Here is a 22,401-nt window from a genome sequence, read left to right as displayed (position 1 = left end):
AGTGCTTATTTTTTTCAGCTCCAGGTTCAAGCTCAAAGGCCTAAAGTTATCCAAACATCTGATGAAGAGGAAGATTTTTGAGACTGTGCCAGCCTATTACATAAAGGAAACATAACCGAGAATTTTGTCTAAAGGTTTTTATTTGAAACAAAGCAAGAGCTTCTTTTCCCCACTCCAAATTAAAACACAGTGCAACAGGGGCCACGTTTATTTGGCAGGACAGTTCCAACATGTGAACATCCTCCTCCTCACTGTGGTTGGGGCGACTTGACCCATAAGCAGCTGTTCTTACACAAAAAACCCAAACTACGTGTCACACAAAAGACAGTGGTCTTGATTGTGGATGTGGGCCAGCATGTTCTATAAATGCTGAAAGGTGGGAGAAGCACAAATAAAACCTACTCTTTAAAAAAAACAAATAATTCAAAGTAGAATTTTCTATGCCCACTCCCTCCCTACTCCCACTTTCTCCAATAATAACAAGTAGCATCCAGATCTGGTTTGTGTCCTGACCACTCACAAAGTGTTGCCCCATAGCCCTTGCATCATTAGGGTTATGGATAATCACAGTTCATTTGCTTTGAAGAGATGTGTGTCTACTCCTTCCTCCTCTTCTTGCCTTCATGCTCATGTTCTTTGGGGCTGCTGCTGAGGGTCTTTGAGAGCCACCATGCTGTCTGGCTTCTTCCAAAAACTTGTCCAAACCAAAAGGTTCTTCCTCAGACTGAACTGGTCCTTCTCATCCTCTTGGCCTCTCTGCCTGTGGTCTGAACCAGAAAACTTGTCAGGAACAAATCTAGGGAACAAGGGAAAAGACTATGAACTACTTTGTTTTCACTGGTGTAAACACTGAGACAGAGTTGTATGGCTTGATACCTGCTGGTCTTTATTCTGGCTTCTAGGTCATCACCAAACATGTCCTTGTCTAGATTTTTACTGAACCTATAAATACTCTGGGCCATATCTTTACCACCTCTCCAGGCTTGGTCATAGACATTATAAATTTCATCTTCTCCACCTGCAAATCCACTGACCATACCCTATAGGAAGGTGAATGATATCAAATAAAAGTGTAAACATTGTGTATTAAAAGATGAATCTGACAACATTCATGTGAAGCATCAACTCTTGTTAATTTGTAGCTCAAAATTTTCCACAATCTGAACTGCAAATTTTAAAAAGGTCTTCATTGGAATGCGCGTGGTGGCTCAGGCCTGTAATCCCAGCACTTTGGGAGGCTGAGGAGGGTGAATCACTTGAGGTCAGGAGTTCAAGACCAGTCTGGCCAACATGGTGAAAGCCCGGTTGTTCTCCCCACATGCAGAATCGCCCCCAGTTCTTGGGGTTGGGGCTGCCACCTCTGGTTCCTTCTGGGCTGAGGTCAGCGGGTGAGCCACGCACTGGCAGTGCACCCTTTACTCCTTCAGCTGCCCATGTGGCTGTGTCTGCTGCCCTTCCTTGGCACTGGCTAAAGCCGAGTGTAAAAAGGCCACCTGCAGGCAAGATGTGCGCATTCTTGTAGGGGGATACACAGGACAAACGGGGCAGGGAGCAGGAGAGGAGCCCTTCCTTTGGGGCCTCAGAGGGCGCACCTGTGGGTCACACGGTAAAATGATATCTGACTACTGGCTCCCAGGGAAGGCATGAGGTTCCAGAAAAACCAGAAGGCAGGAAACCAAGAGCATAAGGGGGTCTGGGAGGGACCACAGTGGAAGGCGGCAAGGGTGGGGAGCTGGAGTCAGGCTCATCATGGCTGCCCAGCTCTCCAGGTCTTCCAGGATGCTGAGCATGGGCCGAGGCAGCTGCTCCTCCTCTTCCTTCCCCCTCCTCTTCCTCCCCTCCTCCTCCCCCCTTCCTCCTCCCCTTTTCCTTCCCCCCTCCTCCTCTTCATCCCTCTCCTCCTCCTCCTCCCTGCCCAGTCCATCTCCTGTGGGGGGTGGGGGTGTTCAGAGGGGTCCTCAGACAACCCAAAAAGGGAGGTACGGTGGCCCACCCCTGTCCCCACCCTCACTGTGTAACTGTGGGCCAGCCCCTTCCCAGAGGGGACTGAGCAGCTGTTCTTTATTTTCATTCATTTTTTTTTTTAAGAGCCAAGGTCTCAGTGTGTTGCCCAGGCACAGTCCCACTAGCCATCAGTGCGGGAGTTCTGACCTGCTCCCTTTCTGATCTGGGCCAGTCCACCCATCCTCAGGCAACCTGGTGCCCCCCCCCCGCCCCCCCGCCCCCGGGAGGTCACCATATCAATGTCGAACTTAGTGCAGACACCTGGTAAGCATAATGACCAGCTGTTCTAAAGGTCTCTTCCAACTCCTCAATCCTACACTGCCAGCAGTCCCCGCTTCCTCCTGGGGCTCTCTCCTCTTCCTCTGAGTGGTCTCCTGTATCTTCCCCAGGGAGAGCCATGAGGCTCAACTGGGCCTGTAGCTGCTGGTTCTGCTGGCTGGCAGCTTCCAGGTGCTCCTAAGGGGCCAGGAAAGAGGGTGAGAAGGCACGGAGGTTGCCAGGTTGTCCCCCTCAGGGCCCAGCCCTCAGTAACTCTCTCATCTGGGTCTCCTGAAACTCTTGGCAGACCATCTCAGCCACTGTTTTGCCCTGAGCTTCCTGTTGCTGCAGCTGGTCCACAAGCTGGGTCTGCAGCAGTAACTGTCTGTACAGCACCTCCTTCTCAGAGGTCAGCTGCTGATAGGCGGCCACATACTGCTGCAGGTGACCCAGGTACTGGTCTGGCTGCCACTGCAGAGTCTGAGCCTCTTGGCTCTTCAACTCCACCTGAAGCCAGTGGCTGGCTTCTAGATTCTGGGCCCATAAGTAGGGTAGCGAGGGCACTTTGGGGCTGTTGCCTGCCCAGGCTCCTGGCCCCTTGCTCCAGGCCTAAGTGACTGCATCCATTGTCTTGCCTTCTTCCCCAGCCTCAAATCTCACACCTTTTTTCCTACCATTTAAACTGTAGGCCACAGACTGGTGGAAAAGCAGAGGGAGCCAAACAGCATCTGCTAGGTGTACTACATGCCTAATGTTTCCACATATTATCTCATTTAATTCTCAGCACCTCTGCAAGGAAAATGCTAACTTCATTTTGAAATTAAAGAAACCGAGACTTGGAGATGCAAGGTAGTTCAATGGTGAGCAGCGGAGCTGAGGCTGGAATTCAGTTTCAATCTAAGGAGCCTCTCATACCACTGTCTCTTTCCCTGTGATTGGGGAACTCCATGCCTCTAGCTGGTATAATGATGTCCAGACCTAGGAGGAGCCCAGGGCTACCCACCTCTAAAATTCAGAGGGCAGGAAGCAAGAAACAGTCACGGCACTGCCCTGGAGGGTGCTGGGGTCACCTGTCCCCCAGGCTGGAGCTGTCTCTGGCCTGGCACCTCCCTTCCCCAGAGGCTGGTGCCTGCCTCCCAGCCCTTCTTTGATGGGGCAGGGGTTACCGTCTCCTTCATTCTCAGTCGGCTGCTCCTTCAGCTTGTGGTTCTGGGAGAGCGTGCGCCTGATGGTGGTGCGTCATTCTGGTAGGTTTGCCTGTGCGCCTCCGCCTGCTCCTCCCAGAGCCTGGCCTTCCACTCCAGCAGCTTCTCCTCCTGCTCCTGCAGCCTCTCCTGCTCCCAATTCAGCTGACTCAAGCCCTGATTGTCTTCCACCTGAGCTTGGAGTTGTCCTGCCAGACTCTTCAGGTGCTCGGCCTCGGCTTGTAGCTGATGCTCCACCTCTGAGGGCCCTGCTGGGGACTCCAGGCATGGGGGTTCGGCTGAAAAAGGAAGCAGACAATAAGCGCCTCTGGATTCTCAAAAAAGAAAAAAACAAAACAAAACAAAACACCTTCCTCTTGGTCCACAACTCCTCACAGGCTTCCCACACTTGGCCTCCCTGCTAATGATTTCTCACACCCGGATGGTAGTCAATCTTCCAAGCCACTTTCAGACAGAGAGCACTGTGGGTGGCTGACAACTGGCACTCCTCCTTCTTTGCTGATGGGGACACTGAGGCTCACGGAGATTACAAGACTTGCTGTCTCCTGCCGCTGACCTCTTTCCCTCTGCCTCCAAGCCCTTCCATGCACCCACCTCCCTGGGGCATTCTAAGCCACCCCCACAGCCCTCTGATGCCGGTCCTACTTCCAGGTCACCCCAACCCCAGCTCACCCATCTGGTTCTTCAGTTCGGCCAAGCTTGTCTCCAGCTTCTGTACCTGATGCGCTCATGCTTCTTCTCCTCCTTCAATGTGTGAACCTGCCCGAAGCACAGGGGAAAGGGCCCTGGAGAGATGAGCTGGTGGCTGGACAGGCTGCCATCTCTGTCTCTGCTCCTACCTCCACAAAGCCCAGACCTATGACTACCTCTGGTTGTACTATTCCCATCTTACAGATGCCCAGAAAGATCCAGTGATCTATTTAAGGTGGGGGGCTGAAGGGTCAGGTCTCACCTCCTCTAACATTTTCCACATCCTTTCCTGCCACTGGGCCCTCTCTCCTTTTATATGTTGAACATATTCGTCTCTCTCTAGCTGGAGTTGTTTAAGTGACTCCATCACCTGCAAGAATGGGCACAGCAGTTAGAAAGGGCTGTCACTGGTCCTCACCTGCTCTGACATCTGCATCCTCTGCCACCATATGGCGTGCTCTCCATGGAGATACTCAGCATACTGGTCTGTCTCCATTTGCAGATACTGCACCCACTCCATCACCTGTGAGAAAGGACACAGAAGTTAGGAAGGTCTGTCACTGGTCCTCACCTACTCCTGGCCACCTGGGATCATCTTCCTTCCATGTCCACCTGCTGAAGTGTGAGGTTTGTGATCTCCAGTTTGTTTTTCAGCTCCTCTAAGTCATGCTGCATTGCTGCCTTGTGGATCAGTATGACTACAAGCTGCTCTGCCTAAGCTGAGTTCTCCTGCTTCAGCTCCTTATTGCTGTTGCTATGGCCAGTGGCAGCAGAGAAAGGAATTAATGAGAAATAGAAAGGATTGCTTTGGTGACCAACCCTCTACCCTTGCCCCACAACCACAGAACTGTGGCACTGGAAGGGACCCCAGGAATCAAATGTCACAGGTGGCAGGCCAGAGAGAAGACATGAGTTGCCCAAGTCTACAGCATGAGTTGGGGCACAGATGGCACTAGAGTTTAGCGGTGCACACATGCAAACCTGTACAACCACCTCACCATGCTCACCTGCACCCCTCTCACCTTGCCCACGCCACCCACGCTAAGGGCCCAGACCCCCCATTCCACCTTCCCCCATCCTAGGTGTTCTTGTCTAACTGCAGCCTGAGGGCATCTCTGTCTCTGCTTAACTGGTTGTTGTCCTGCAAATACAGAAAGGTTAAGTCAGGATATAGCAGGCAGAGGAGCAGCTGGCCAACCAGGAAGACAGCTACAGTGACTATTCCACAGCAACACTTCATCACTCTCAATCATGCCTGACATATTTTCAAGGCATTTCCAAGCCCGTGGTCTCATTGTTTCTCAAAGAACTCAGTAAGGGTGGAAGGGGCACAGAAAGAGATCGAATTTGTAGCTGGCTCACAGAGGCCCAGAGAGATCAGAGAATATTGCTATCGTTCTTACCATTATGACTATCACTGTTTGAACCTTTACTGAGTGCTTCACCAGGCATCATGCTAACAACCCCATTTAATCCTCACAACCACCATAGGAGACAGTTACTATTATCACCTCTATTGTGTAGATGAAAAACATGGGGTATTAGAGGTTAAGTGCTTGCTCAAGATCACTCAGACAGAGCTGGGATCTAAACATCCAGGTATATCTGATTATCCATGCCCATGTTTTCACTGTGAGGCAGGAAAATAGGGTCTGGAGGCAGGGAACGTAAGGCCAGTTCACACTTCAGCTATAACAGGAAATACCTTCTCCATAGGGCATATGCGTAAATGACTTTGTAACTTTACTTCATCCTCTCCAGTTACATAGGGCGTATCTGAAGTAACCAATGGAATCCTCTAGGGGGGTCATTAAATCCCCCAAAATTTTGTAACGGGGTCCTTGAGCCCCTGTGCTCGGGCGCGCTCCCACACTGGAGTGTGCTTTCATTTTCAATAAATCCCTTCATTCCTTCCTTGCTTTGTGCGTTTTGTCCAATTCTTTGTTCAAGACGCCAAGAACCTGGATGCTTTCCACCTTTAACAGCTGGGGGGTGGGGGCACAGATAGAAAGGGGGATAATCTTGTGTTCACTTTTTGAAGAGTACATTTGCATAGTCCCAAACTCAGAAAACACAGAAGGGAAATATCTCCCAGCCACCCTGTTCCTCTCTCCTGAGTTTTTTTACGAATCCTTGCAGACATGTTTTATGTATATTTTCATAGTACACAGACACACACACACACACACGTGTTCCCACTCTCTACACAAATGGTAACATACTAAAGATACTCTTCTGTATCTTCATGGTACAAGTATCCTAACCCCCACCTAGAACTTGGTCAATGCCACAGTCAGGTAAGGGCAGGGCAGGCATTTGGCCTCCAAGCTCCGTGTCCAGTACTTGCTCCCCTCAGTGCCCCCCAATTCACCCACAGCAGCCAACACAGCCCTAGGATGCCTCTAATGACCACACACAAAAGCAGTGAGAAATGGCCCATGCTGCCTTCTGGGTGGGACATGCCTTCCTGCAGACGGGACCTTTAGGCTCACTCCTCCATCTGGAAAGCCGGGCTGCCAGGGTATGGTTAGGTGGTTGACTCACCCTATTTGCCTTCCTCTGCTCCCTCTCCAACTCTCCCACACGCTGTCGGAAATCCTGCAGGCGGCTGGTCAGTTCCTCGGCGTCTTCTGGAATGAGAGACGTTGAGATGGGGCCCAAAGGACTTCCCTTAAAGGCCTGTCAAAATGTCAAGTTGAAGGATGATGAGGTGCCCAGATTCCCACCTTCAAACTGCCTGGCAGCATGCTGGGTGTAGTACAGCACTGTCTGCCGCTGAGTTTTCTCACATGTAAGGATTTGTATTGCATGAACCCGAGTCTTTGGGAGAAAAACCAAGCCAGGCGTGATGGTTATTGCCTGTAATCCCAGCACTTTGGGAGGCTGAGGCGGGTGGATCACCTGAGCTCAGGAGTTCAAGACCAGCTGGCCAACATCATGAAACCCTGTCTCTACTAAAAATACAAAAACTAGCTGGGCATGGTGGCAGACACCTGTAATCCCAGTCACTTGGGAGGCTGAGGCAGGGAAATCACTTGAACCAGGGAGGTGGAGGTTGCAGTGAGCCAAAATTGTGCCACTGCATTTCAGCCTGAGCAACAGAATAAGACTCGGTCTCTAAATAAATCATTAAATAAATACATAATGCTTTCCATTTAATAAGCAGTCAAAGCCCTTGATCAGTTTAAAATAAATACAAGCCCCTTGTAAAGTAAGGCTAAATACTAAGTGATGGGGGAGAGAAAAAGGACATAAGTAATTCCTACTCTCATGAGGTTAATGACTAAATCCTATTTTTCTAGACTCACCTGGCCTCTCTAAGCCCTGTGAATGAAACTGAATTTCTCACTCAATACCTGGCTATGACTTGCAATCATGAAAACCAAGAGTTGTGTTATGTCACCGTGTATTGCTTGTAACCTGAATTCCACACTAGGCTGGGATCAAGGGTTGAATCTTTCATGATTTGCTCCATAACCTGTGTGCTTCTTATCCCACACCAAACTAAGCTTTTTTCTAGAGGTCTGCAATTTACAGTTAGTATATAATAGTGGTTTTCAAACATGTAGTCTCTGGACTAGCAGCTCTAGCAGCACCTGGGAACTTCTTACAAATTCTCAGGCCCCACCCTGGACCTGATGAATCAGAAACTCTGGACTAGGGCTCAGCAATCTGTGCTGCAGTAGTCCCTCCAGGTGTTCAAGAACCTCTGGCATATAGCAGGTAGTAACATGTGTTTCCTTCTGTAGGTCCAAAGCCAGGGATACTATATGGTCTGTCTCAATATGAAAAAAATGACATGCAATTAAAAGACATATATCTCCTTCCTACTCCCATCCTCTATCCAATGTGTTTTATTTTTATGAGTTAAATAAGAAAATGAGTGGCAATCAGAGATTTCATCTAAAATGTATATTTACAGGTATCAGTTCTCATCCAGCCTGATCTCATCCAATATCATTTATATCCTCTTACATGTAAAGTTTTAGAAAAGGATCTTCACAATGTAAGACTCAGGGATACTAGGAGTTCTGTAATAAAACACCAAGTAGATCAGAAGGTCCAAAATTACTGGAGAAGAAAACTGGAATCATCGGTTATATTTTCAAATTGCATTCAACAGGAAATTTAAGTTTTGAATTTTTTTCACCTTCATCTTCCAAGTTAATAGAATTAAGCCAAAATACTCCAGTCTTCCGAAGCCTCTAGCCAGGCAAAATTTTACTATATTACTTCTTGCTTTTCAACGGCTATAAAGCAGACTCATATTTTGTATAGCTGCAAAGATGTAGACCTAAACAGTTCCATCTGTTCAATATTAAAACAAAAGTCCTGTAACCTCAGTTGGTGAGCGTAATACTTCACCATTCGCCCCAAAGCCTCAAATATGAAAAGATACTAAGAACACCACTAGCAATCGAAACTAAACTCTCGGCCAGGAGCACTAGTTCATGCGGTAATCCCAGCACTTTGGCAAGCCAAGGTGGGAGGATTACTTGAAGTCAGGAGTTCAAGACCAGTCTGGGCAGCATAGTGAATTCAAATCTCTACAAAAGGTTTTAAAAATTAGCTGGGTGTGACAGCACACTTCCCGGGGCTGCTGTGCCATTGCTGGAATCTGCTCTATGGAGAGTATTGAGTACTCCTACCTGTATCACTTTCCCTGGCTGGAATCCTGCAATTGTCACAGTGGCTCAAGATCCAAGAAGGCAGGGCAGAAGCATCGTGTCCCCTTCCCAGTGGGTGCAAGGTAGGCCGGGGTGTGATGCACAAGCCTATGGGAGGGTGAGGGGCAGGAGGGGTGCATGGTGAGCCTCTGTTGCCTGCTTGCTGCCTCAGCTGGAAGGTCAGGACCCAATGTCTATTACAGGTTAAATTACAGAAGTATTTCGGATTTCAGATTTTTTACAGATTTTGGAATTCGAAAATCTGAAATCCAAAATGCTCCAATGAGCATGTCCTTTGAACCTGGCCTTCGAACATCATATTGGCACTCAAACAGTTTTGGATTTTGAAGCATTTCAGATTTGGGATTTTCAGATGAGGGATGCTATATTATCTTCTGAATGAGGTCACTCATTTAGGAAAGCCCAGAGTTTGGGGACATGGAGCTGCAGGCCAAAGAGGTGATTTCTGAGGTGGCTTCCAGTGTGGAAGGGCCTGCAATGTGGTTTAAGGCAAGCCACAAAATAGGAAACCCAATATTTAGCTAACGGAACACTGATAAAACCTGCTCAAGATGTCTGTCTACTAACACAGATGGAGCCAAGCCAATGCATTATTATCATTTTAAAAAGGCACCAATCCCTCTGTAAAAGCACTGAATTGTATCATGAATCATCGGTGGTGGTTTTTTAGGGATATAAAGAAGGTGTTTTCACAATAGCTCGCACGACACACTATCTTCCAAATCTCTAAACATTTCTCTCCCCAGCCCAGTCCTCTCCATAGTTGTCCAAATCCCCCCCCTTTTCTCTTGTTGTCTCCAAAACTCAAAACCATGCTCTGACTTTCAGTATCCTGCCCTCCCCTTCTTGGACCACCTGGGAAGCCCCCTGGTTCCCCAGGGTGTCCCCTCCTCCCCTCCTGGGATCCCTGATCTTTCCTCAAATGGACCAGTTTGGCCTCTCTTAGTTTCTCCAGCTCCGCGTCTCAACCTTTCTTCCTTCGCTACACAATAATGTCCAGGAGGCAAAGAGCCCGCAAACCAGGGAACCTCCCTTTCCAGAAAGGAGGAGAGAGGTGACTACTAATATATGGTTATGATTTTCTTCCCTGGCACCACTCTTTCCAAGGGCAGCGCTGAGCCCCAGTCCTGGCAGACCTCAGAACCAGGCCCTCATGAGCTGGGGCAAGTGGGTCCTAGGGAGCCTCTGGGTTGAGGATCTTGAGTACTACTCTGCAACTGCCCTGCTGATTTGGCTCACTGCAACCTCTGCCTCACGGGCTCAAGTGATCCTTCTACCTCGGCCTCCCAAGTAGCTGGGATTTGGGCTACCATGCTTGGCTAATTTTTGTATTTTTTGGTACAGAGGGGGTTTCACCTGTAGCCCAGGCTGGTCTTGAACTCCTGGACTCGACTGATTTACCCTCCTCAGCCTCCCAAAGTGCTGGGATTACAGGTGTGAGCCGCAGTGCCTGGCCTTGTGCCAGCTTTTAAATATCAACAAGGACAGATTAGAGAACAGCGGAAGAGGGTGAGCAGCATGATGAGGTGATACAGAAATAATTTCACATGAAGAACTGGGCACGCTTGACCTTTTTTTTTTTTTTAAAGCCATTCTGGGCTGGGCACAGGGGCTCATGCCTGTAATCCCAGCACTTTGGGAGGCCGAAGCTGGTGAAACCCCATCTCTACTAAAAATACAAAAATTAGCTGGGCATGGTGGTGGGCACCTGTAATCCCAGCTACTCAGGAGGCTGAGGCAGGAGAATTGCTTGAACCCGGGAGGCAGAGATTACAATGAGCTGAGATGGCGCCACTGCACTCTAGCCTGGGTGACAGAGCGAGACTATGTCTCAACAACAACAGCAACAATAACAACTCCATTCTGTGAGGGCTAATTAAGAAAATAGGGTCAGGCGCAGTGGCTCACCTGAGTAATCCTAGCGCTTTGGGAGGCCGAGGCAGGTGGATCACCTGAAGTCAGGAGTTTGAGACCAGCCTGGTCAACATGGTGAAACCGATCTCCACTAAAAATACAAAAAATTAGCCGGGCATGGTGGCGTGTGCTTGTAATTCCAGCTACTCGGGCAGCTGAGGCAGGAGAATCGCTTCAACCTGGGAGGTGGAGGTTGCAGTGAGCTGATACCGCCCCATTGCACTCCAGCCTGGGCAACGAGTGAAACTCTGCCTCCAAAAAAAAAAAAAAAAAAAAAAAGAGAATATATGTATGCACCAGAGCTCAACATCAGGTCAGGAGCATTTCTGAGATTTGGAGCTATTCAGTGATGGAAGTTCCTGGTACACACATCAGGTATTCACAATACCCTTTCTCAGGGGTTTGGTCACTGCTAGTGAGCCTGCCTGGATCAGTGTTTCCCAAATGACAGTCATTTGCATCTTTGCATTTTTTTGGGGGGTGGGGTGGGGGCATATCCCATACTAGATTTTTAAAAATTGACATTAAAAATACATGTTTAAAATGTGTAAAGTGCACTAATCTTAAGTGCACTGGATGTATTTTTTATTCATGTATATACTTTTGTTATCCATCACCCAGGTCAAAATACAGAACCAGCACCCAGAGCGTTCCCTCCTCTTCCTTCCCAGTCAATAATCGTCCCCTCCTACCTAAACACTGTTCTTACTTCAGTCACTGTCAACTAGCTTTGCACGTTCTTGAACTGCATATAAAGTGTCTCAATTTTTACTTAACATTTTTCTTGAAGTGCACTTGTTTTTTGCCACTTTTTATTTGACCTAAGAAATAACATTAATGAAACAATGGTTTGACGTGATAGGCATTTCCCTCCTAATGCGCACTAAAACACTTAACTATTTGAAAAAAGAAGTATCTTTGTGTGTCAACTAATATATTCTCCTCGGCCACCGTTGATACACGGACCACATTTTGTTTCTCAAAGCAACCAGACGATTTCTGAGGTCATTTGCAGCTCGAACACGGAATGACTTTGTGGTGATCGAGTAGCCAAAAGTTCACGGAACGCACTGTCACAATTGTGATTCCGCTATAGCGCCGTGCATCCATCCAACACTTGTTTAATACCTATATTTAATACCTAATACCTTAGACTGTCCTAGGTTGTGCACACAGAAGACTAAACCTCACTTCCTGAGTTGAAGTGGGGGAAATAGAGGAGTAAATCATTTCACGATGTGTGGTTAAGTGCTGCAGCTCAGGTAACCACCGGCACACAGAGAAAGGGCGGTTTCTGGAGACAGGGCGAAGAGGAGACCATGGGTGGGCATTTCCCAGAGCAGCCTCTGCCAGCCACTCTAATTTGATCACTTTGCCACAAAGCAGCAGCTGCAGTCAACCTCAGCCTCCCTTAGCAATCTGAGTGCCCCGCCCAGGTGCCTTACTATTGGTCTCGTGGAGCGCGATGGGCAGCTCTGCCGGCAATCCTAGCTCGCAGCCCTTGCTCTGCGTGTACTCACGGGAGGACTCGCAGGCGTTACCGCCCTCCTGCGTGCCCCGCCCACCACCTGGCAGCTTGTAGCCGGTGCGTAGGCCGGGCTGTGTGCAGGGCCAGCGGGGAGCCGGAGCAGCAGCGGTGAAGTGCTTAGGCTCCGCCGAGACTGCCGTGCCCGTTGCTCGCCCCAGTCGCAGCCTCTTTAGCCACCGCCGCCGCTGCTGGGGGAGCGGCAGCCTATTGTTTTTCTGCGCGGCGAAGGTGAGGAGTTGTCTTCGCCCGCGGGGGAGCCCCGGGAGCCTCACTGTGAGAGCGCAACTTGGCGGAGTTGGGGGAAGTTTTGTGATTTGAGGAGGGGTGGGGGTGCGGAGCGCGGCCCGTCCCCTGCGGCCGCTAGGTGGGGCGGGCCCCGGAGGAGGGTCGGAGGCTGCGCGGGGCTTCGGGAGCAGGCGGGACGGACGGGTAGCCGGGCGGCGCGGGGACCTCAGCTTTGCGGACCCCTCCTTTCTGCGCTTCACCCTTCTCCCGCATTGTCTGCTTGGGGCTCGGCGCGCCTCCCACTCCGCAGCCCAACTTGGGAGCCGTCGTCGCTTTCCTGGGGGGAGCGCGCCCGGCCGCGGATGGCCCCGAACCCTGCCCCGGGTCCCCTGGTTGGCGCTGCTGGGGCGGGCTCACTCCTCCCCTGGGGCCGGCGGCCGCCGTGTGGAGTCCGCGCCCTGAACAAGTGCTGCGGGCGCGAGGGAGCGGCTCCCAGTGGCCGACGCGGACGGTAAACCTGTCAGACGGCGCCCGCCTGCTGGGGTCTCCGCTGCTTCTCCGGGCTGCGGCCCGGCTGAAACCCCGCCGCTGGGAGTCGAATGACCTAGGAGACCTCTGCGGACGGTCCAACTTGCAGCTATACTTTGAGACTAATCTTATTTTTCTTGTAAAGGCAAACCGGTATGTGAAATTGAAAAAAGGAAAAACCCTCAATCTATCTTTCTTTCTTTCGTTCTTTCTTTCTTTGTTTCTTTCTTCTTTCTTTCTTTCCTTTCTTTTCTTACTTTCTCTTTCCCTTCCTCCCTCCCTCCCTCCCTTCTTTCTGTCCTTTCCTTTCCTCTCTCTCTCTTTTTTATTTATTTATTTTATTTATTTATTTATTTATTTTTTTGAGACGGAGTCTCGCTCTGTCGCCCAGGCTGGAGTGCAGTGGCCGGATCTCAGCTCACTGCAAGCTCCGCCTCCCAGGTTTACGCCATTCTCCTGCCTCAGCCTCCCAAGTAGCTGGGACTACAGGCGCCCGCCACCTCGCCCGGCTAGCTTTTTGTATTTTTTAGTAGAGACGGGGTTTCACCATGTTAGCCAGGATGGTCTCGATCTCCTGACCTCGTGATCCGCCCGTCTCGGCCTCCCAAAGTGCTGGGATTACAGGCTTGAGCCACCGCGCCCGGCCTCTCTCTCTTTTTTAAACTCAAGAAAGGGGGTAGATAGGTTTGTTTTGGAAATGGTTCTTATAGCAGAGTGATACCGTCACATTTAATGCCCCTTCTGTGAACTCAGGAATTCACAATGGAAGTTGGATTGAGCGGTATTTTGGTGTGCATTCTTTGCTGACACTCATTAATGAAGTTATTTGGAGAGTTGATTGCTTCAGTAGAGTAAAAACCAGTGTGCCTTTTTTTTTTTGTTACTACTTCCACCCCACCCCCCGCATTGTTTTAATTTTCGAGGAAGCGGTTTATTCAGTTTTTCTAAACCATTGGATTGCCCAGATGAGGACAAACGGCGCAGTTCTTGAAAGGTCATTATTGGCAAGTTTGTGAAGGAGCTAAGATCAGTTGAGAAACCAGTGTTACTGTTCTTGTATTCCGTCATGGACTCTTAGGGATTTGCAGACTGCATTAAGTACAAGTCTGGTCCAGTTTTGGGTGCACGTATTCCACTGAATTTGGTTCGTGTGGCTTATTATATGCACATGATTCTGTTTCAGTTCCCCAGATGGAACTAACTTAAATGTCTGTCATTCATAGTGACAAATGAACAAAATAGCCAGAGTGTCATTTACTGTTAACTTCAGTTGTGTTCCTTTACCATCTGCTAAATGAAAAAGAAAAATTTGAGAAATACTGTGTGTGTCAGTTTGCTGTGAGTGATTTCTCGTGCTAAGTGAGTCATGTGGAGAAGCGTTCCTGGGCTTTTCTGGTTTGGTGGGCCTTGTGTTCTAAAACCAACTTTCTTCACCTGATGAAGCTAAAGACAAATTTTCTTCAGGCACAGGCGTTGCACTTTAAAACTATAGAGCCAGTTTTAGGATTCACAATACTCTCTCGATGGCTTCCCTTCCTGGTTGTGTGGTTGTGTGTGTGTGATTGTGGGGAAGGAGTTGGTGGACAGGTTGGAAGGGATTGTCAGGGAGGGACACAATGTAAGCAAGTACTGTTTACAACATAACTTGATGAGTGCACCAGTTCCTTTCCTTCTCTGGGCGGTGATGGCATGTTTTCCTGTAGGTACTATTGTTTTAGAATTTCTTACACTTGGTTTGCCTTGACTAAATGGTAACTGCACACATACTGTACTATAAATGGACTCCTCCTCTAGTCCTTAACTCCTTGAGGGCTGTGATAGACCTTACTTAGCTTTGTACCCTCTTTGCCAGTAGTCTTAACAGTGCAGGCACAGTATGTGTTTGAATTGGGTAAATTATTTTTACTGCCTAGTGGTAGCTAGCGTACTCACGAGAGAGCCACTAACTCTGGGGACTTGTCCAGAATGACAGTTCACTTGCAGATCTGTGATGAAATTTACTTTAAAAGGATTTCTAACTTTTAAAAAAAAATCTGTCGGTTATTATTTATTGAAAGAAGTGGGGCTTAACTAGTGCTCTAAGGATTTCAACAAGAGATTCCGATTTAGAAATCGCCCCCCGCCCCCGGCCTTTTGGTGAAATTATTATTTTTTTAGAGTAGGAATCTCACTGTTTCCCAATTGTCTGCCGGGAACCCAACCCATCCTCCCACCTCAGCCTCCCACAGTGTTGGAATTACAGGCCTGAGCCATCCCACCCAGCTGGTGAAATTATTAAAATTGTAGTGACAACTGTCCCTCTATTGTGAAATTGGAAAAAAATTAGACATTTTAGGAAAACGTACACCCTTTGGAGCTAGGTAGAGTTCAGATCCCCACATTTCCATTGACTAGTTGCATAGCCTCTCAGAGCTTCAGTTTCCTACTCCATAAGGGTTAGTAACATGCTTTGCAGTGTTTTTAGGGATGAATGAAACTGTGAGGTACTTAACTGCAGTATTTAACATGAAGTAGGTAGCTATTTCCTGGTAGCTGTAATGATTATAATTTTGATACGTTTTTACATGACTTAAGCATTCTTAAAAGTCTGATGCTTCTGAGTATAGGGGCTTAGCTATTTCTTTCATAAAGAAGGGGCCCTGAGACTTGTGAGTCTTATGGTAATGCATTTCTTAGGTCGTGTAAACTGAAGGATAATGGAAACAATAGCGAGTTTATCTTCTCAGTCACCTGTGAGTCTTCCTTTGAGAGTGGGACTCGCAGAGTGCTTGGTGGGGTAGAGCTCTTTGTGACTATGGTATTTAGGAAATGGTGAGAGATGGATTGTTTTCAGTACATCAGTCATAAGGGGATATGAGTTAGTTCCGACTTTCTTTATTTTACCTTAGTCTTGAGAAATAAGAAGTGTGGATTATGTCTGTATTTCTCAGACTTGTTTAAGGTAGAACTGGACTGGGTGTTAACAGTGTTGGTTCAGTACAGAGACATGAGCAAATCACTCACTTCCCCTTCAAGATAACACTTTAAAGGTGCCACCATTTACAGAAGAAAGCAGTGATTTAAAGCGGCTATACCAGCACAGTTTGGAATACTTACAGTACCCGATGGAGTAGATACATTCTAGAAATATTTACTTGTAGTGGGAGTTGAACAGTGAGAACACATGAACACACAGAGGGGAACATCACACACTGGGGCCTGTTGGGGGTTGGGGGGCTAGGGGAGGGATAACATTAGGAGAAATACCTAATGTAGATGACAAGTTGATGGGTGCAGCAAACCACCGTGGCACGTGTGTACCTATGCAACAAACCTGCACGTTTTGCACATGTACGCTAGAACTTAAAGTATAACAATAAAAAAAGAAAAATAAATATTTACCTGTTAAGGACATTTTCTGTATATTTTATTCCATCTTTCCAATAGTTTTCTTATGAACAGATTATAGTAAACCTTTAAACATTATGTTTGATCAAACTTATAGATTGAGGATAAACCTTTAAAAATTATATTTGGTGACACAGAGTGAGGGTAAAAACATTCCTGACAAAGCTAGGCAAAGAGAGTTGGACTGTTTCTTTTTTCTTTTTTTCTTTTTTTTTTGAGAAGGAATCTCACTGTGTCACCCAGGCTGGAGTGCAGTGGTGCGATCTTGGCTCACTGCAACCTCTGCCTCCCAGGCTCAAGCGAATCTTCTGCCTCTCCCGAGTAGCTGGGACTACAGGCACGCACCACCATGTCTTGCTAACTTTTGTATTTTTAGTAGAGATGGGGTTTCACCATATTGGCCAGGATGGTCTCGAACTCCTGACCTCGTGATCCACCCGCCTCAGCCTCCGAAAGTGCTGGGATTACAGGCGTGAGCCACCGTGCCTGTCTGAAACTTGGACTTCTGATGTTCCCTTCTTTTAAAGTTAACATCTAGCACTTGAATAGACTTGGCTATTACTGATGGGGACAGGCATCCATTTGGAAGTAGCTTCCCTCTCTCTCTGTCTTTCCCAGGTTAGGCTGTCTTACTGCTGTAAATGGGGAGACAAGAGAAAGCTGTGGGTGGAAGAAAGTTTGTTTCATGGCCTGGCACGGTGGGTCATGCCTGTAATCCCAGCATTTTGGGTGGCCGAGGCGAGTGGATCACTTGAGTTCAGACGTTGAAGACCAGCCTGGCCAACATGGCGAAACCCCGTCTCTACTAAAAATAGAAAAATTAGCTGGGCATGGTGGCGGGCACCTGTAATCTCAGCTACTTGGGAGGCTGAGGCAGGAGAATTGCTTGAACCCGGTCGATGGAGGTTGCAGTGAGCTGCGATTGCACCACTTCACTTCAGCCTGGTCGACAGAGCAAGACCTTGTCTCAAAAAAGAAGAAAGAAAGATAGGGTCCCACTCAGTTGCCCAGGCTGAAACGCAGTGGCAGGATCACTGCTCACTGCAGCCTTGACCCAAGTGATTATCCCACCTCAGCCTCCCAAGTAACTGGGCTCACATGCATGCACCACCGTGCCTGGCTAATTTTTTTGTTTTTGTAGAGAGAGGATCTCTCTATGTTGCCCAGGCTGGTCTCAAACTCCTGGGATGAAGTGATCCTCTCACCGTGAACTCCCAAAGTGTAGGGCTTACAGGTGTGAGCCACCGTGCTCAGCCTGCTGGGTTTTTGATTGGCATTGCATTGAAGCTGGAAATCAGGAGGCAATTGACATTTTAATAACGAGCCATGACCATGGTGTATCTATTTATTTAGACCTTCTTAGATTTTTCATCAGTGTTTTGTAGTTTTTAGCAATTGGATCTTGCATGTATTTTGTAATCTTATATATTTATTTCATGTGTTGTGGTGCTGTTGCGAATGATACTTTTCGATTTCCAGTTGGTCATTGCTAGGATATAGGAAGATGATTTTATGTTACATGCTGACCTTGGATTCTACAACCTTGCTAAACTCATTTTTAGTAATAGAAGCTTTTTTGTAGATTTTTGGAATTTTGTGCATAGACAGTAATGTCACTGCCAAATAAGGGCAGTTTAATTTCTTCATTTTCACTTTGTATATTTTTATTTCCTTTTTTTTTTTTTTTTCTGAGACGCAGTTTCTCTCTTGTTGCCCAGGCTGGAGTGCAATGGTGCGATCTCGTCTCACTGCAACCTCTGCCTCCTGGGTTCAAGTGATTCTCGTGCTTCAGCCTCCCCATTAGCTGGGATTACAGGCGCCTGCTACCACGCCTGGCTAATTTTTGTATTTTTAGTAGAAGCAGGTTTTTACCATGTTGGCCAGGATGGTCTCAAACTCCTGACCTCAGGTGATCTGCCCGCCTCAGCCTCCCAAAATGCTGGGATTACCGGCGTGAGCCACTGCTTCTGGCCTAAGAGGACACACTGTTTTGTGGCTTATTAAGAGGTATTTGGTTAGTGTTAGACCAGGGGTTGGTACATTATAGCTTGCTGACTGGATTTAACATGCTGCCTCTTTTTATAAATAAATCTTTATTGGAACACAGCCACACCCATTCATGTACATGTTGTTTAACAGAGACCATATGACCTGCAGAGCCTAAAATATTTACCAATTTGCGCTCCACAGGCACTTTGCTGACCACTGCTGTGGACACCAATTTTAATTTAGGTATATAAACTTTTTTGTAGCTTCTGAGGTTTTGCATTAATTTTGGTCAGGCATCTAGGTTGGTGGAAGTGCTTTCTGTTCCTTCTCCCAAACCAATCACACAACCATGTAACTTCATGCCTGAGTTACTGTGTGGTCCTCTATAGTGATTGAGTTTTTACATAGTTCTTTGCAGGCAGCATGAATTTCAAAAATCTCCAAACTTTTGATATTGCTAATCTTTGTGAACTTTGCACACTCAGCGCTGGTACATTCTGATGATGGTGTCCACACTGCACTCTATGAAGAAAAGACTGATGATTGTTTATATTAAAATACAGGAAGAGAATTGTAGCAGCAACTTTTGCTTCTCTAATCAACACCGTAAAAGACACTATGTGTGGGCAGTGGGGGAGAATGTTAATTTATAAATTGAGATAGTTGTATTAAAATTGAGTGACTCTTATTTTGACATAAAGTGAATGTGTCTCTTTTATACAGCAGAAAACTATTAAATTTGTTTTTTCTCAGCATTATAAAATAAAGTGGAAAATGTGGGAAGAATACAAATCCTTAACTAGTGTGCTTCTGCTTATTTCACACCCCTCAAATTTCTGATTCCTTACAACTATAGCTGGCTTTACTCCTGAGTGGTGAAATTGATGAACATACTTAAAACCACATCATTTAAGACTTTGAATTTTGACATTTCCTCCTCTTCACAGTCTTTCAAATACTAGGCAACCTGTAGGGTTCCACTGTCTCTGTCATGTATTGTCCCTGTGTTACCTGAAAGCAGCCCCAGTGAATTGTGAATATGCTCAGTCATTTCACTGGCTACTCAGTGAGGAAGAAGTAGGATTTTCTCTCTTAAAATTCCTCGGTGAAATCACTGGATGGGCATGGTGTGTTTCTTTAATTTTCCTTTTGGTCAAAAATCTGACAAAGCAAAGACTTTCAGTGGGTCTTGGTCTTTCAATAGGTTTAGTTTTTAAGTGTGTTTACTCTGACCGAAAACTGCCTTCCTGTAATATGCTCCTTCCTTTAGAACACAGTTCTTAAGTAGAGTTTGTTTAAATGTATAAAATAAGTTAACACATTATATGCAGCGAGGTTTTGCCTCAGAACCCTGAGTTCTCAATGTTGTGGCCAGTTTAAGTGTCACCTTTTACTTTTAAAGTAAAAAGTGTTTTAAAAGGTAAAACATCTTTTACCTGTTTTTTCTCTTACTTGCTTTTTTATTTTTGGGGTAAATGATATCTTTCTCAGGGAGGCCTTCCGTCAGCACCATGTTTAAAATGGCATCTCCTTCATTTGCTATTCCTTCTGTTTTAGTTTTCTCTATAGAATTTGTTACTGTGTGAAAGCTATTTATTTTAATGTTTTATTTACCTGTGTACCCCTAGAATAATATCTATGGAGGTAGAGATTTTTGTCTGTTCCTTCTGTACCTACAGAATCTTGAGGATTATGGTGTCTGGCACATTGTAGGTGCACAATGACAGCTGAATTAACAACTTCAGGGAGAGTTTGTAGGATGGGGGCTCGAGGTGTAGGGCAAGTCAGTTTTTAGATTTGAGGTCATTAGCAGGAGATCCTCTTATGATATGGGGGGAAAAACACATGTTTTAACATCAGACTGGGTTTGAATCTGGTCTCTCCAACTTACCCTTTGACCTTGGTGTTAAATAATTTAACCTTTGAAAGATCAGTTTTTTCAGTAGTGAAGTAGGGGAAATAGTATCTTTTTAATGGGGATTAAATATAATATAAAATATAATGCTCTGTAAATGTTAGTTTTTACTTTCTCCTTGCATGCCAGCATTGGGGAAGTCTAAAAGCAACCTGAATTTACCAGTCTGTTCTGGAACCTTCTGGGGTCATTACTTTGATTCCTTTTGACAGATAAATTCTTTTCAGCAGCCTGTGTTGCCAGCATAACAATGTCCTGTCCCTTTGACCAGTGTGGGGGACAGACACTTTGTCATCCCTCTTTTAATCCGTGTATCAGAGCAACTCTTAGGAGGTCTGGCTTTGAAATATATTTAGAGGAGTTTATAATTTCAAACAGTTCAGATGACATCAGCCCTTTCTTATAGTCCTCTGAGTTTGCTCAGCTTCCTCGTTCCAGTGTGGTGGGAACCATTCAGTTAAATTGATGTTTGTCATCTTTAGGCATAGTCATCCTAAGTTTCTTGCAAATCACGAAAGATCAGAGGGCTGCTAGGTCACTAGTTTGTCTTTGTAGATTTCTCTAATCCAAGCTTGTACAACCGCGTCCTGCAGGCTGCATGCAGCCTGTGAAGGCTTTGAATGTGGCCCAACACAAATTCGTAAACTTTCTTAAAACATTGGCCCGGCATGGTGGCTCACGCCTGTAATCCTAGCACTTTAGGAGGCCGAGGCGGGTGGATCACCTGAGGCAGGAGTTCGAGACCAGCCTGACCAACATCTCTACCAAAAATACAAAAATTAGCTGGGCGTGGTGGCACGCGCCTATAATCCCAGCTACTCGGGAGGCTGAGGCAGGAGAATTGCTTGAACCCAGGAGGCAGAGGTTGCAGTGAGCCAGGATCATGCCACTGCACTCCAGCCTGGGTGACAGAGTGAGACTCCATTTCCAAACAAACAAACAAAAAATTGTGAGTTTTTCTTTTTTTGCAATTTTTTTTTTAAAGCTTAGCGGCTATTATTAGTGTTAGTGTATTTTATATGTGGTGCAAGGTAGTTCTTCCAGTGTGGCCCAGGGAAGCCAGATACCGCTCCTTTAATTTTTATGGATTAACAAGGTGTTAATTCCTGTATTTGTGTTTCACTGATATTTCTTCTGCTTGATGCAGGAACACTTGACAAGTTAGTTAAGGTAGATTGGTCCATAAATTTATGGGTTCTTTCATTTCCATGTCCTACGCAAGTCTGAGCAGGACCTGGAAAGCTGATTAAAAGGCCAGTGAGCACAGTGAGCTTAATTGTAAATTACATGGATATTTAATATATTGAGAAGGTCCTCAAACCTTTCAATCTTTCATTTTCATCCGTGCTTGCTATTTGAATCTGATGGGCTTGAAATGGACTGTTCTTCTTGTAAAAATGTTGGTTGGTTATTGCTGCCTTTCTCAAGCTTGGTTTTCAGTGTGGATTTCTGCAGATAATTTTTGCACCAAAAAGTACAAAGTCATTAAGTGAAAGCAGTCAGGAAGGAAAGAGTACCCTGAGCCAGGAGGTCTGCTGTAGCTCATGGGGTGGACCAGAGAATGAATGGGCATGGGCCCGGAGGTGGTTCAGTCAGTGTGGGAAAGCCACCTGCTTGTCAGCTTTCTACTGCGTTGTCCAGCAGAACACATTGAAGCTTGGGACCTGCAACTGGTGTGGAGATGATTGCATTTAGGAGGCTGATGTAGATTTTTTCCCTCTTAAGTGTGTGTTAACTGCTTTTTGGCAAAGTCTTGATCTGAGACATACACAGCTTGATCTGTGGCAGATCTGTGAGGATTTTAATATCGAGAGGGTTCTGTTATTTGAGTTAGGCATGATTAGGCTACCAAGGCATTGCTTTTCAGTGCAAACATTTGGTCATTTCAATTTATTGTTAGTGAGGCTTTTGTGATTTGTTAGAACACAGAGTTTGGGATTTTGTCTGTTTTTTGCATGTATGAATGACACTTTATACTGTTGCTTATATTGCTGGTTAGTATGTGCCTTCATTTACCTATTGTGAGTAAGAAACTTCCTCAGATCAAATTATAGAAACAGAACCAAGTGA

The 22,401-nt window shown here is 46.5% G+C and overlaps 2 pseudogenes; one reads left to right on the top strand and one right to left on the bottom strand.

Annotated features, from left to right (window-relative positions):
- Window positions 1-627: 627 nt before the first annotated feature.
- Window positions 628-4,524, bottom strand: LOC104679280 (annotated as a pseudogene).
- Window positions 4,525-12,874: 8,350 nt separating this feature from the next.
- The window catches only part of LOC104676790, a 56,367-nt pseudogene continuing 46,840 nt past the window's right edge, over window positions 12,875-22,401 (top strand).

The sequence above is a fragment of the Rhinopithecus roxellana genome, chromosome 5 (assembly GCF_007565055.1).
Source record: "Rhinopithecus roxellana isolate Shanxi Qingling chromosome 5, ASM756505v1, whole genome shotgun sequence".
Taxonomy (NCBI): domain Eukaryota; kingdom Metazoa; phylum Chordata; class Mammalia; order Primates; family Cercopithecidae; genus Rhinopithecus; species Rhinopithecus roxellana.
Note: the sequence above shows the minus strand (reverse complement) of the source record. Positions and strands in the feature narration are given on the sequence as shown.